The sequence below is a fragment of the Triticum dicoccoides genome, chromosome 3A (assembly GCF_002162155.2).
Source record: "Triticum dicoccoides isolate Atlit2015 ecotype Zavitan chromosome 3A, WEW_v2.0, whole genome shotgun sequence".
Classification (NCBI taxonomy): Eukaryota; Viridiplantae; Streptophyta; class Magnoliopsida; order Poales; family Poaceae; genus Triticum; species Triticum dicoccoides.
This window is the reverse complement of record NC_041384.1, coordinates 89,381,279-89,394,518: the sequence shown is the minus strand read 5'-3', so window position 1 is coordinate 89,394,518 and position 13,240 is coordinate 89,381,279.

The following is a 13,240-nucleotide window of genomic DNA, read 5'->3' as shown; positions in this document are numbered from 1 at the left end:
TCACGCCGACCGCGGACATCGTCCTCTCCGCCGTCGCCGTAGGTGTCCTCCGTCGCCAAGTTAGGGCACGGAAGATCGAACTGCTCGGCCTCATCTTCCACTCCGTCTAGCAGTTCTTAGTGTGGTAAATAAAACTTCCTTTTTACGTCACCGTTGATCCTATGGCTTTGTCACTTTCTACCACAAGCAGTTTCTATTCACACAAGTTAGATCTCTCTCATACTGCATCTCATAACATGCCTAGTATATTCACTTATGCTTCACAAAGTAGTTAGATTCCTCACTTGTACTGATCTCTGGATTTGTACAAATCTGGAACCAACTCCTTATCTATGAGTGAATGTCTTCGCACGATGAGGTCAATGTCTTCTAAACTGATTTATATTCAAAATCTTCTGAGAATGCATATGACCTCTTCCCTTTCCCTCGCACCTTAATGCTGTCACAGGTACATGTCCGTGGGAGAATCCCTTGGTTCTCATAGTCTGTATTCATTTGCAGAATTCTTACAGCATCATATAAATTCTCCCGAAGCAAGTTCCTATTTATCCAGCAAGCGAAAATCTTTGAAGCCTTTGAACGTGTTGAAGCCTTTCAGTTTAAAGTTCATGGCTTCAGAGAAATCAGCAAGGAAGGGTGGCAGAAAGCGTCGTGGGGAAACATCTAGAGATCTGCCAGATGACCTCTCAGAACTGTACAAGACAGATCCTGAAGAGGATTACAATCAGCGCAAGACCCGAATCCAATGGATTCGAAGATATTGGGCAGAACAATGGTTCAAATACCGATTTGTAACCTAGGAATATGCTGAGAAAAATGCCATCAAGAGACCGTGGGGAGACATCCTATACAAGAATCTTCAACCCATGTCTAGAGATGAAGCCATTGAACAAGGCTTGTATCCCTGCATGGTCCGTGGGCCACAGCCTGTTGATGCACACCCATCGTCACTAATATGGTGTCGTGACGACATTCTGTTCAAGCGCAACTTCCAGTTTGCCCAGAACTTAGCGAAGCAAAACAAGAAGACATTGGGACTAGACTTCAACCCTGGTCCCTCAGCTCCAAGGGCTGATGGCACACGAGATGCAGAACCCAATGTCGTCGGTCCTTTCTACAACCTTGAAGGCCTCATCACCCATATCTTGGTTCAAGGGACTGCAGTGAATGAGCCTGCAGCTGACGCTGAATCAGATGAAGCGCCTGCGGCACCGAAGCCAAAGAAGTTGAAGAAGCCTAAAGCTTCAAAGGCTGCCCCTTCACCAAAAATCTCACGGGCGAAGCCACTAGCAACTGCACCTCCTGAAGACAGTGTGCAGTCCGAAGATTTATCACGCATCTCCAAGCTCCAGAAGGTCAAGATGCCTCTGCCACACACCGGCCAAGAGCTAACAGCTGCTGCCATTCTGCGCAATGATGCCATTGATCTGTCAAGTGATGAAGATCTTGGAGATGACGCTCTTGAGCAACTCATCAAGAGCAAAGAAGAAGCAGAAATCTTCAATGATCTGCCTCTCTTTGATGTAACAATCATCCACAACTTCATTGATGAATGGTTTGACACGCCAAACATCAGCTTCGAAGATCTCCAACTACCCATTGGCCTCAGTGTCGCCTTCCATGGCGCCATTGCTTCAGAGTTAGCTATCGCCCAGTGCATTGTTGAACTGAAGCAGAAGATTGACTTTGAGAAATCTCAGTTCAAGAAGCATATGGCCAAGCTCAGCGTGCAAGACGTGAAGAATTTCAAGATTATGCTACACGAGCTCAAGGAAGCCTTTCTAAAGAAACGCGTAGAAGCTCAGGGTTCTCGTGAGCGCATGAAGGTCCTGGCTGATAGGTGTGTGCAAGCCTACAATGAGGCTGAGAAGCGCAAGGCCCTTGGGCGTCCTGTCATCGACCCCAGGATGGCTGCCAAGAAGCAGAAGAAGCCCGCTATGGCTGAACCTGAAGCACCAAGGTAGGAGGCAGATCCCCTTGTCTTCCCAACTAGCATGACTGGCCCGAAGCCAAAGGTCAAGTCAACCGCTTCAGAACTTAAGAAGACCAGGACTGCTGAGGCTGAAGCAAGGAAGAGAAAACATCATGAAGCCTCTGCTACTGCCCCCGCCAAGAAGAAAAGAATGACCAGGAAGGAACGGGCTGCTCCCACAGAGCCCTTGATTGTTGAACCCATTTCCATGGTTCACCCCGACGCCGATCCACAAGAACGTCAACTGACTGTCCATGAGCCTGCTTTCACAGAGGCTCATGAAGCTGAAGACTTTCCAGCAGCTGATCCCATCGCTGCTGAAGACATTGGTCATCATGACCATGTTGAAGATGATGCAACCCTTCCTCAGCTAGAACACCAACATGTATCATCGCCTGTGCTAACACACAGCAGACTCATCAGCATTGGTCGTCCACTGACGCCAATTGCACAGGATGCTTCATGGGCGGATCGCCCACAAGAGAATGAAGACCTTGAGGCCCAGCCAACAGCAAGTCCACAGGCATCACCCGCATTGCGCAGGCTTCGCAAAGGTCCAAGGCCTCAAGTCTCTGCTGAAGACAATCCAGCTGCATCAGCCGCGGAAGAAGAAGTCCCACAAGTTGCCACTCCCCTGTCCCACCAAGAAGCAGTTCTCGAGGAGAACGTGATCGTGACCGATCCTCCTGCTCGTTAAGTGGAGGTTGAACAACTTGAGGCTGCCACCACCAACACCACTGAAGCCACTGACACTGTCATGGCTGAAGCTAATGTGGAGCCCTCACCAACAAAAGCACCAGAAGTCAGCGAAGCCACTGATCCCGCCACTTCTGTTCCTGAGTCTGTTGTCGGTCCCCAGTTTGACTATCGTGTTGAGCACAGGCCTTAGGTATAGAAGCCAATCCCAAGATTGCCAAGGTTCCCAGGTCCTGCATCAGCACCTGGCTCCCTCAATATCAATGGCTTCAGAGCATTCAACACATTCTTCAACAGCTCCAGGAACCCCTACTCCAGGGAAAGAATATCATCTGATCAGTTCTGGAGTTATCCGCAGTGAAGCTATTACTCATGCGTTCTTTACAACCAAGGTCGCATCTTCCCACACAAGCGCCTTGACATTGAAGCAATAGCTGGTCTGCCCTATCTGGAAGAAGCTCTGGATTGCTTCAAAGAGGTTGGACTGCTGCCGTTCGTCACTGACCAAGAGCATTGGAATGAAGAGTTTCTGCTCCAATTCTATGCCACACTTCACATCCGCGGGTATAGCAAAGATCCGAAGACTTGGGTCCTGGAGTGGATGACAGGAAATGTTCATCACGAAGCCAAAGCCTTTGACATCATTGAGCTCACTGGTTTGCCCACTCGTGCAATCTCTACGAGCATGGCTGTCAGCTTCATAGTGAAGCTATTGAGAGCATCTTTCAGAAGACTGAACCTAATATGAGTCAGATGCTCAGTATGATGAAGCCATTGCCCCAAGATGTTGCTTATCCCACGGAGTTCTTCGTTGAAGACCTTGAGTATCCGCCAAGAACCATTTATCACATCATAAGGCGAACTCTCTGGCTAATCAAAGGACATTCTCCCCATGCCAAGCTGGAAGGTGCAATGAAGACTTTGGTCTTCTACATTCTTCATGGAAAATGCTTCAATACACAGGATTTCTTCATTCGCCAACTTGCTGCATCTGGCTCTGATCTGTTTGGTTTGAAGTTCTACGCCCCTTGGGTGATGCGGCTGATCAAACTTCACTCCGCTATCTCATATCAGCCCTCGACCCACAACCATTGGATCTTTTTGCCTGATGTGGATATGTCTATTGAAGCCATCTATCCTGAGCCTGCCAAGGAACCTCTCAGTCTTCAGAATGCAGAGCATCAAAGTTTCACTCAGAACGTTGAAGGCGTGGAAGCCGTAACTCATGTGTATCCTTTGGCTGGCACTACATGTGCACCGCATCCTGCTCTCACTGAAGCCACTGACAGTACAACTGCTCCACGACCCAAGAAGCGCACTCATGTTCTCAACGACCGAGAGCTTCTTGTGGCTCTTCATCAGAAACAGGATAGGCATCATGACTGGCTGAAGCGTCAAATGCAAAGCCTCTTGGTGGATGTTAATCGCATTCGCAATATTGCCACCAAGAATGTTTTTGTTGCCCATGAAACCTCTCGCTGCACATGGAAAGGGCTAACGGTGATGTGTTCTGAAGATGATCTTCAAGAGGATGGCTTCACTGAGCGATTCAAGTTTGACTCCACACCTCCTCGAAGGGCAGTGCTGCGACGAACTCCATCCCTTGAAGACTCTGAGTTCTCTTCCTCTGCTGCAACTGTGAATGCCAGAGTGATCGAGGATGAAGACGATGCTACTTCACCGCCACCTCCTTCAGCATGCTTCGACTCTGCTCCAAGCTCTTCAGCACCGCCAAACACCACCGACGACCCTGCTGCTTCACCTACTCCTCATGGGAACGAGTAGATGCTCTATGTCTTCAAACCTTTTTGGTCCTTACTGACAAAAGGGGGAGAAGCATATGAGGTTGATAGTCTTCAAGCGGGTCCATATGGGCGGGTGCTTTATATTTTGCTTCGTGCTTACAACTCTCGTTTTGCTACATTTGGTTCTTTGAGTTGTAACACTTAAACTCGATGGTCGTCTGCTACTTATCTGCCACCTTGTGTTGCGATGATAAATTCCGCATGTGCGACGATAAATTCCGCACTTAGATCATTCTGCAGACGTCCATTTTCCATTATGCATGTCATTATCTTCATAGACTTTCACATGCATAGTGGATTGTCATCATAAGTTGAAGTGGATCTCCACAAGTACAACCTGCCATGTGCATTTGCATTCCAAAAGCAAATTACTTATATGCACATCTTTAGGGGGAGCCCTTGCAACTTATGAAGACAATTCCTTATCCTTTACAATTTCACAGATTATATTCCCCGTTGAAAACATCAACTAGTTTGTCATCAATCACCAAAAAGGGGGAGATTGTAAGTGCATCTAGTGCCACCCCTAGTTGGTTTGGAGTATTGACGACAAACCTAGTTGAGGGACTAATGTGTTTGTGAGAATTGCAGGATAACACAGGTAGAAGTCCCTCATTGATTCAGTTTTCCTACCAGAGATGACCCCTAAAAATGTATGAAGACATTGAAGTCAAAGGTGGTATATGAAGATATTCACATTGAAGACTATGACAAGATAAGACACCACATGAAGCCTATGGAGCTCGAAGACTTAGATCTTTCGTAGTTCTCTTTCTTCTGTGTTGAGTCATAGGAACCACCGTACTGTTAAGTGGGGTCCAAGAGAACCAGTCAAAATGACTGAAGTGATGCTTAAACAAAACCTATGTCTTCGAGTGAAGACTTTGAGAGCAAATCTTGTCCAGAGTCGGGCTAGTCAGCTTTGCTTGAAGCCCAAGTAAAGTTGTAGTGTGAGTTTGAAATCTGACCGTTGGAACACGTGTCAGTTCCTTAGTGACCCAGGGTCATTTCAGACAAATCAGGTCGGGTTGCCAAGTGGCTATAAATAGCCCACCCCCTACAACCATAAATGGTTGGCTGCTCTGATTCGGAGTACGACTTTTGTCGTTTGAGAGCAACCCACCTCAAAGCCTTTGAGAGAGAATTCCTTGCGAGGATAAAGCCCTAACCACCCAGAGCCAAAGAGAATTAGGCATCACTTAAGTCTTCTTGTCTGTGTGATCTGAAGACTTATTACACTTGAGGACTGTGCATCTTCCAGCCGGTTAGGCGTCGCGTTCTCAGCATCCAAGAGACATTATGGATTGCCGGTGAACGAAGTTTGTGAAGGTTTGGGAGTCTACCTTGAAGACTTACCAGAGTGATTGGGCGAGGTCTGTGTGACCTTAGCTCAAGGGGAATACGGTGAGGACTGGGTGTCCTGAGCTGCGTGTTCAGGACTGGGTGTCTGGGACTGTGTGTCCTAAGGTTTAAATACCTAGCCGCCCTAACCAGACGTACAGTTGTCACAACAACTGGAACTGGTCCTACAAATCATTGTCTTCAGCGAGTCACTGGTTTCATCTTCCCTTCCCTTTACTTACTGTTACTCCTTGTGAAGTCATTGTATGTCTGTACTATCTTTTGTCTTCACTGAGTGACTGCATGTTCTATGTGGCTTCACAATATCTTCCTACCTGATCCTTACTACATTGCTGCTATTAGTCATTGTGCTTTCACTCTATTGAATACTTGACTATGGCTTGCCTAGTGTAGTCTACCTTCCGCTGCAGGGTAATAGGTTTATTTCTATCGTTTGTCTTCATAACTTCCACGTTTTGAAGACTTTCATAAAAATCGCCTATTCACCCCCCCTCTAGTCGATATAACGCACTTTCACTTATACGTCAGTATCTTGTGTCGTCTTGGTGTATCTATCCTTTCGAAAGGACCTGTGATCAGGCTGTCAGGAAGGGCCTGTGGAAAAGAAACCTGAAAAGGAAAAAAAGCAAAATAAAAAATGAAAGTATGTGTGTCCAGGGGAGGTCAAGCCGTAATATGGATCACACTCTAGTTATGCCTCTGTTTATGCCCATGGTATTTTGAGTGCGTAGTTACGTACGCGCGGTACGAACACCGCCACTTGGTAGGGGCTAGGGCTGAGGCCGAATTGCTAGGTGAGCTTTTGAAGAGCTAGACTGTCCTGCTGTGGAGTAGTCCGGACTCGTTTGACGGTGTCCGGGAGCTCGGCCGCCGAATTGAGGTTCTGCTTGAAGAGGCCGCTCAGTACTTCTGCTGCTGAAGCAACGGTGTGCTCCTCGGTATGGAGGGAGCATTCCGTGTTTCCATTGACTCTTATGACGCCTCGTGGTCCGAGAATCTTGAGCTTGAGATAAGCATAATGTGGCACCACATTGAATCGAGCAAATGCGGTTCGTCCCAGCAGTGCGTGATAGCCCCTGCGGAAAAGGACGATATCAAAGATCAACTCTTCGCTTCAGAAGTTGTTCAGGGATACGAAGACAACCTCTAGTGTGATTGAGCCCGTACAGCGGGCCTCTACACCTGGTATGACTCCTTTAAAGGTAGTCCTTGTGGGCTTGATCCTTGAGGGATTAATAACCATTTTGCGCATTGTATCCTGATAGAGCAGGTTCAAGCTGCTGCCGCCATCCATGAGGACTCGCGTGAGATGGAATCCATCAATGATTGGGTCAAGGACCAGTGCAGTTGAACCGCCATGATGGATACTGGTCGGATGGTCCCTACGATCGAAAGTGATCTGGCAGGAAGACCATGGGTTGAACTTTGGGGCGACTGGCTCCATCACGTAGACGTCCTTGAGTGCGCGTTTGCGTTCCCTCTTGGGGATATGGGTAGCGTATATCATGTTCACTGTTTTAACTTGGGGGGGGGACTTCTTCTGTCCCCTTGTGTTCGGTGGACGGGACTCCTCGTCATCGTCGTTGCTTTGCGACCCCTTCTCCTTGTTCTCGGCATTTAATTTGTCGACCTATTTAAAAACCAAGCAGTCTCTGTTGGTATGATTGGCTGGTTTGTCTGGGGTTCCATGGATCTGGCATGGACAATCGAGTATGCGGTCCAAGCTGGATGGGCCCTGATTGTTTCTTTTATATGGCTTCTTCCGCTGGCCAGACATGGAGCCACTAAATCTGGTGTTGACCGTCGTGTCGTCGGTATTGCACCATTGCATCGACGCTTGTGCCTGTTGCGTCAGGGCATGTCGTTGCTGTTTTTGGTCTCAGAGGTGCCAGCCTCGCTTGCAGTGTTTGTGCTATGGGCTAGCCAACTATCCTTGCCCGCGCAAAAACTGGTCATGAGTGCCGTGAGGATTGCCATGGACTTCGGCTTTTCTTGGCTTAGGTAACGGGCGAGCCATTCGTCGTGGATGCTATGCTTAAAGGCCGCTAGGGCTTCAACATCTGGACAATCGACGATTTGGTTCTTTTTAGTTAGGAACCTGGTCTAGAATTTCCTGGTTGACCCTCCGGGTTGTTGAACTATATGACTTAAGTCATCCACATCCAGAGGTCGTACGTATGTACCTTGGAAGTTGTCGCGGAAGGCATCTTCCAAGTCCTCCCAGCTGCCAATAGAGTTTTCAGGCAAACGGTTTAACTAGTGCCGAGATGGCCCTTTGAGTTTTAGCGGGAGGTATTTGATGGCATGACGGTCATCACCGCGGTCCATATGAATATGGAGAAGAAAATCTTCAATCCATACCGCGGGATCTGTTGTTCCATCATATGATTCGATGTTCACGGGTTTAAACCCTTTGGGGAATTCATGCCCCATTACTTCATCAGTGAAGCAAAGAGGGTGTGCGGCGCCTCTATATTGGGCCATATCGCGACGTAGCTCGGCTGGAGTCCGTCTGCGGCATTTGGCTCAGGCGTGATTAGGTTTGTCACATCCGAATAGATAGCCGTCGTCGCGTGTCGGGGCACGCCCTCGCAATCCATAGATCGATCTGGTATGTCATGCTCTGCTGTCTTGGTCCTGCCGAAGGTCATATGTATATGCCCGAGTTGTTTTTCCCCGTCTTTATGGCTAGGTAGTATGGGGCTGGTGTTCGGCTTGGGTTGCCGCTTTGTCCCGACCACGTGGTGGTCGGTCAGCCGCATTGTGCATTGATGGCACAAGCTCTAATGCCTCGTCATCGAATTAAGGTAGTAATTTGCGCTTCGTGTAACTTTTGGGTGGTCGCTCGAGACCTTATTCCTCGGCTGCCAGGACATTAGTCCATCTATCATTGAGCAGATCTTGATCAGCTTGAAGCTGTTGCGGCTTCTTTTTCAGGCTCCTTGCAGTGGCTATTAGCCGGCACTTAAAGCGCTCCTGCTCAAGAGGTTCCTCAGGCACAATAAAATCCTCGTCATTGAGGCTCACCTCATCCTCGAAGAGTGGAAGATAATTACTGTCCCACAAGTCTTCGTGCACGGCCTATTCATCAGGGCTGACTTGCCCATCTTCCCGTTCGTCCTGTTCGGAAGTTGGCTCAACGGGGCCTTCATTGTCTCCAGCAACATCTAGAATATTGTTTTCTCCTGTGTCGGTATTGCTGTATTTTTCACGGTGTGACTTAGAAAAGCGGCGTCGGCGCTTTGGCTGTATCTCAGGAGGTTTATCTTCCACTGGGTCTTCTCTGTCATTGCCGTTAACTTCTTTGGGTGTGTCCACTATGTATACGTCGTAAGAGGAGGTGGACGTCCATCGCCCGGTAAATGGCGGGTTTTTGGCCTGCTCCTCTTCGGCATCGTCGTCCATACCGTCGATGTCTTCGGAGTTGTAGTCGAGCATGTCGGTTAGATCTTCGATAGTGGCTATTAAGTGGGGGTGGGTGGGAAGCGAAATTCCCCGTCATCAGCCCCTAGTTCAAACTGGATATAATTTGGTTGTGAGTCCCCTGCTAAATAGAGGGTTTTTTATGAGTTTAGCACATGGCCTAAAGGTGAGTGCCAACAGATGTCCGCGAAACTGACTTCGACGATCGGCGCCTGGTAAGGCTCGGCGGACGCGGATGCACGTAGTTCGGAACCAGTGGCCGGAGATGAATCCGGGGGTCCGGTGACCCAGACCCCGCTCGAGGTTGGATCTGTGTGCGGCTCCAACGCCGCTGAGTCCGCAGCTTCCGTGGCGGGGTTAAGCATCCCGTCTTCGGATGGCATGAGCTGCTCCGGATCTAGGGCCATAGTGCTTACAGGCGCGATCTCCTGGGTATGGTCCGATGACAGATTTAGTTCATGTTCATCGCGGTGGCAGGGAGTGGCTGCCATGGGCTCAAATCTGTCGAAGATCAAGTCCCGCGGATATCAACGACATAGTTCAAGCTTCCAAACCTGACCTGACGGCCAGGGGCATAGCTGTCGGTCTGCTCTAGATGGCCAAGCGACATGGCCTGCAGTGCGTAGCAGCCGAATACGAAGATCTGGCCAGGGAGAAAGACATCCCCCTGGTCAGCATTGTTGTAGATGATGGATGGAGCCATCGAACCTTCTGATGATGGCACAGCGGAACTCTCAATGAAAGCACCAATGCGGTGTCAAAATCGGCGGATCTCGGGTAGGGCGTCCGGAACTGTGCGTCTAAGGTTGATGGTAATAGGAGACAGGGGACATAATGTTTACCCAGGTTCGGGCCCTCTCTATGGAGGTCAAACCCTACTTCCTGCTTGATTGATCTTGATGAATATGAGTATTACATGAGTTGATCTACCACGAGATCGTAATGGCTAAAACCCTAGAAGTTTAGCCTATATGATTATCCTTGTCCCTACGGACTAAACCCTCATGTTTATATAGACACCGGAGGGGACTAGGGTTATACAAAGTTGGTTATAGAGAAATGAATCTTCATATCCGAACACCAAGCTTGCCATCCACGCCAAGGAGAGTCCCATCCGAACACGGGTGAGAGTCTTCAGTCTTGTATCTTCATAGCCCATCAGTCCAGCCCATGTCCAACAGGCCGGATGCCCGAGGACCCCTTAGTCTAGGACTCCCTCAATTGGGTTTAGTTAGGAGCAAAGGGATCGATCGATCGGCTTCAGTATGTAGCAGCAGGAGATCGCTTGGTTTAGTTATAGCAACACGACTCGCACCACGCGCGCATACGAGAAAAACGCGCAAACCATAGTGCATCGCTCGGCCTCGACCACCCACCATAACCAGGAACTCCCTAATATTTTCCTCGCCCTCGCTTCTACCATGATTTTTTCCATCATGGACGACCCAAAGAACGTCATGCAGGTGCGTCTCCGGCCCGCCCAGGATGAAAAGCACATTTTTTTGTCATGATTTTTTGTCATAGAAGTAGGAGCCCACCACATCTATGATGATACCAGGTTTTGTCATAATTATCGTCATAGAAGTGTCATAAGCATGATAGGAAAAGAATTCGTTCGGCCCAAAATGTCACGGATGTGTCTTTTTTTGTAATGTACGTCCAGTGGCAGGACGACCCCATGCATCATTCTAGTACCATCTGTAAATGGAATTATTTGCCCCTTAGCAACCTTTGTCGGTACGCCATTCACTTTGGCTAGAAACCAGCCTGAAACATCCTGCGATGCTTGTGGCTGTTGAGTGCTACTATACAGATGATGCTCGTGGCCAGACCAGAATATTTCAGCTAACCTTCTTTGAATTGTTGCATCTACTTTGGCGTCGCTCTTGTCAACAATGCAGGGGACAGTCCGATCCGTGCTACTGTTCGCAAAATGCTAAGTACAATCACTTCACGAGGTGCGCCCACTATTGTTGGAACTCCCTCTTCACGCAACCTTGGCAAGGCGTGTCTCCTCTTTTTTGCGAGAGTCGCTTGCACGTCTAAAGGGGGGCCCAGAGCATCGCACCTTGGGGGGCTCTCACCGGCTCTCGCTGCCCCTTGATACTTCTCCAACGTATCTATAATTTTTGATTGCTCCATGCTATATTATCTACTATTTTGGACATTATTGGGCTTTATTATACACTTTTATATTATTTTTGGGACTAACCTATTAACCAGAGGCCCAACCCAGAATTTCTGTTTTTTTGCCTATTTTAGGGTTTCAAAGAAAAGGAATATCAAACGGAGTCCAAACGGAATGAAACCTTCGGGAACGTGATTTTCTCACTGAACATGATCCAGGAGACTTCGACCCTACGTCAAGAAACAAAGGAGGAGGCCACGAGGTAGGGGGGCGCGCCTATTTCAGTGTTTCGAAGGAAGGAAACCTACTGGATGGACTTGGACCCTACGTCAGAAGATGAAGGAGGAGCTCACGAGGGTAGGGGGCGCCCACCCCCCTGGGGCGCGCCCCGCTGCCTTGTGGCCCCACCTTGGGTCCACCGACGTACTCCTTTCACCCATCTATACCCACGTATCCTAAAACTTCCAGAAGAGAGAATAGATCGGGAATTCCGCCGCCAGAAGCCTCCGTAGCCACCGAAACCCAATCTAGACCCGTTCCGGCACCCTGCCAGAGGGGGCAATCCCTCTCCGATGGCCATCTTCATCATCCCCGTGCTCTCCATGACAAGAAGGGAGTAGTTCTCCCTCGGGGCTGAGGGTACGTACCAGTAGCTATGTGTTTGATCTCTCTCTCTCTCTCTCTCTCTCTCTCTCTCGTGTTCTTGAGATGATATGATCTTGATGTATCACGAGCTTTGCTATTATAGTTGGATCTTATGTTTCTCCTCCCCCTCTACTCTCTTGTAATGAATTGAGTTTTCCCTTTGGAGTTATCTTATCGGATTGAGTCTTCAAAGATTTGAGAACATTTGATGTATGTCTTGCCGTGCGTATCTGTGGTGACAATGGGATGCCACGTGATTCACTTGATGTATGTTTTGGTGATCAACTTGCGGGTTCCGCCCATGAACCTATGCATAGGGGTTGGCACACGTTTTCGTCGTGATTCTCCGGCAGAAACTTTGGGGCACTCTTTGAGGTCCTTTGTGTTTTTTGAATAGATGAATCTGAGATTGTGTGACGCATATCGTATAATCATACCCACGGATACTTGAGGTGACATTGGAGTATCTAGGTGACATTAGGGTTTTGGTTGATTTATGTCTTAAGGTGTTATTCTAGTACGAACTCTAGGGCTGTTTGTGACACTTATAGGAATAGCCCAACGGATTGATTGGAAAGAATAACTTTGAGGTGGTTTCGTACCCTTCCATAATCTCTTCGTTTGTTCTCCGCTATTAGTGACTTTGGAGTGACTCTTTGTTGCATGTTGAGGGATAGTTATGTGATCCAATTATGTTATTATTGTTGAGGGAACTTGCACTAGCGAAAGTATGAACCCTAGGCCTTGTTTCAACGCATCGCAATACCGTTTACGCTCACTTTTATCATTAGTTACCTTGCTGTTTTTATAATTTCAGATTACAAATACCTTTATCTACCATCCATATACCACTTGTATCACCATCTCTTCACCGAACTAGTGCACCTATACAATTTACCATTGTATTGGGTGTGTTGGGGACACAAGAGACTCTTTGTTATTTGGTTCCAGGGTTTCTTGAGAGAGACCATCTTCATCCTACACCTCCTACGGATTGATAAACCTTAGGTCATCCACTTGAGGGAAATTTGCTACTGTCCTACAAACCTCTGCACTTGGAGGCCCAACAACGTCTACAAGAAGAAGGTTGTGTAGTAGACATCAGTGTGTTGAATGTTATGAGAAGTTTGATGCTTGATAATTGTTTTGAGATATGAAGATGGTGAGTAGTTGTGAATTTGAGAAATACTTGTGTTAAGGTTTGTGATT